This window comes from Cynara cardunculus, unplaced genomic scaffold, assembly GCF_001531365.2.
Source record: "Cynara cardunculus var. scolymus isolate 2C unplaced genomic scaffold, CcrdV1 Un_Scaffold_407, whole genome shotgun sequence".
Lineage (NCBI taxonomy): Eukaryota > Viridiplantae > Streptophyta > Magnoliopsida > Asterales > Asteraceae > Cynara > Cynara cardunculus.
The window spans coordinates 150591-153532 of record NW_020200576.1 but is presented as its reverse complement, the minus strand read 5'-3'; the positions used below and the strand labels follow the sequence as shown (position 1 = coordinate 153532).

At 27.1% G+C, this 2942-nt stretch overlaps 1 non-coding gene across 1 annotated transcript; it reads right to left on the bottom strand.

Annotated features, from left to right (window-relative positions):
* Nucleotides 1-1674: 1674 nt before the first annotated feature.
* On the bottom strand, nucleotides 1675-1868 carry LOC112501663. Its single transcript, XR_003067543.1, has one exon. It is a non-coding gene; the product is annotated as a U2 spliceosomal RNA (small nuclear RNA).
* Between the last annotated feature and the right edge of the window lie 1074 nt (nucleotides 1869-2942).

Here is a 2942-nt window from a genome sequence, read left to right as displayed (position 1 = left end):
TAAATATTTAGAAGAGAAATATAATGTTATATTAAGTGTATGAAATATTTTAATAATATATTGGAATCTTTAAAATACAGAAGTTATTGTAACTGAATGTAATTTTTTTTACAGATTTTGAAATTTTATTCTTAATTTTTGGAAGAGAAAAAAAAGAATCAAAGAATCAATTTTGTGTACGGTTCCCGGGTTTCCAATCAATTTTGGATTCCTAATGAAACTTCCATCTTATACTTTATCATTGCATACATATAATTTTATAAAATCTAATGTTTGAACTGCATAAAACCAAATGATAAACATGTTCAAATATAAGATAATGATTGAGCCTACTAACAGGGCATAATATTTCATAAATTTCAGATTTTTTATAAACAATTGCATTAACTTTTCATTATCTACGTATACGTACAATAAAATTTGCATTCAGCTTCATTGCACATCAAAGAGCTAGTTTTAAATCAACATATATTATTTTTTTGTCATTGAGTGACGATAGTTTTTTATGTGCTATGTACAAAGATGGCATTGAATACAACGGAAGACGGTACGACATACAATTTGATTTGTTGACGTACACCTCGTATTCAAATAACGTATACGTTGATTTCTTACGGGTCAAGATCGATGGCGGTAAGAGTTAAGATCCAGTATAGTCGTCATTCATAAACGTCATAAATTAACTGATCAAACGTGTATACCAACAGTGTTCTTTTCCCAAAATGACGTAAAAAGATAAATCCAAAAATAGAGTTGCCGAAATTTTGACTTCATTAAGTCGACTTGTAACAAAATGAACTACTTTTTTAATTTAAAAATTCAGTAAACCGATTTTAATTTTAGAAAACGTAAATATTACTAAACACGGTATTTGATATAGTTTCACGATTTTTTATAACAAGAATATTGTGAAACGGGATCGAAGCTTTGAGTCCGTTACAACATGAAACAATCAATTCGGATCGAATCGAATCGAATCGATAAAAAAAGATTTAGTAGGAATAAAATCAAAGTGCAAAAATGATGCAATTGGGTTTGTTTTGCTCGTTTAATGCGGTTTTGTGCCCTTTTAGGTCTTTGGATTCCTCTTGTGATCATCTCAAAAAGTATTGCTTTAATTTGTATAATTTTATGTGGGGTCACAAATAATAACATTTGTCTTGCAACCTCTTCAACTTTTATGATAAAATAGGAATTTTTATGATTTTGGAGATTTTTTTTTCTCTAACAGTTATGTTATAAGAGTATATTCGGCATATATGCCATATTTTCTTTCTTTTCTTTCAAATTAGTGTTTCAATGTGCGTTGTACGGTAGTGATAATACCATCTTCAAAAGAAATGGTATAAACTAAAATTTGAAGTCTACTTCTAAAAAAATGAGGCAAATGCGTGTGGCAACTACTTATTAACATTAAAGTTTTTAATGAGAGTTGACAACAATCTTAGAACCATATGTTAATTTAAGTATTGTAACTATGCTCGAGAACGGTGTTACAAAGTACTCTACATATGTTTGACTAATGTTAGTAGTTTGTTTAATAAGAAGTCACAGTTCTAACTGAAATCTCATATAAGGTGACAAAATCACGATGTTAATTTTGTAACAAATTTAATAGAAATCTCATTTGAAGTTATAAAAAAAAACGTTCTATAATATTTCAGGTGAAAATTAGAGGAGTGCGTAAGTTGTAGCAACAGTAGTGGAAGTTAAAGGCGATGCATGAAGAACCACATCACCAAGCTAAGATGATGGATTTTTCTTCATAAAAAAAATAAAATTAATATCAAGTGGGGTCGATGACCCCATTATCAGATATTAAACTGATAAAAATAAATATTACACTTTATCGTAACATTCTATAATATTTGGGTTGTAATTAGAGGGGTGTATCAAACCTTGATAGTAATAACACCAAGACGACAGATAAATAACTACATCACCAAATAGTATAATGAGCATTCTCTAATAAAAAAAAAATACCAAGCAAACTGAAAACCCATATATTAGATATCAAACTAAAAACATATAATATATTTGATCTAAAAAAAACCTAAGATTCGGGATAATATGTAAAACTAAAAACATATACTACATTTGATCTTAAGCAAAATGGTGACATCCGAGGAAAATATGTTTGTTCCTTTTTTAGTCATTTCTTTTTATAGTAATCTTTTTCTTGCCATTTTCACTCCATCATCCTATGCGTGATGCAAACAATATTGAGAAAAATGTTAGCCTTTTTCTTTTTGTATCCACCTCTCACATGTCTCTTTCTTTTTTGATCCAATGTGGGATGCAAAAGATAATGTGAGGGAAAAAATGATTTATAATGCATAGAAATTGTCAGCTGATTATCCATGGTTATTGCTTTTATATAGATAAAAGTAAATATATAAAAATATAGATTATAGATATATAACTATTGTGTTTACAACTATAACTGCAACCAATTTTATGGTTTTAATTTATCGTCAACTTAATGCTATTTTTTATATTAGTTTGTGATATATAATTTTTTTATAAAAGATGGTTGGCCAAAAAACCTAAAAATTGCACAAACTCTCATATTATTATAAGATATCTAACTCCTTTTTAATATTTACTTCCTTATTTTGTATTATTTGGTTGGTTTTCATTTCAACCATGGTCCATGGTTATATATTTTGTATTATTTGTTTGTTTCATCCTTTAATATATTATATTGATATTGACATTGGTTGATCATTGGTTTCAAATTCATTTTTTCCTTCTTTCACATACTTACATCCGTCTTTGAATATATCACATTCTCATAAATTTGCAACAATACCTTAATATATAACTTCTTTACATATAGGTTTATTTTATTTTATTTTATTTTTATTTTATTTTTATTTTATTTTACTTATAATCATATAATCAAGTTTAGTTAATATAAAAAGATTATTATAGATTCAATG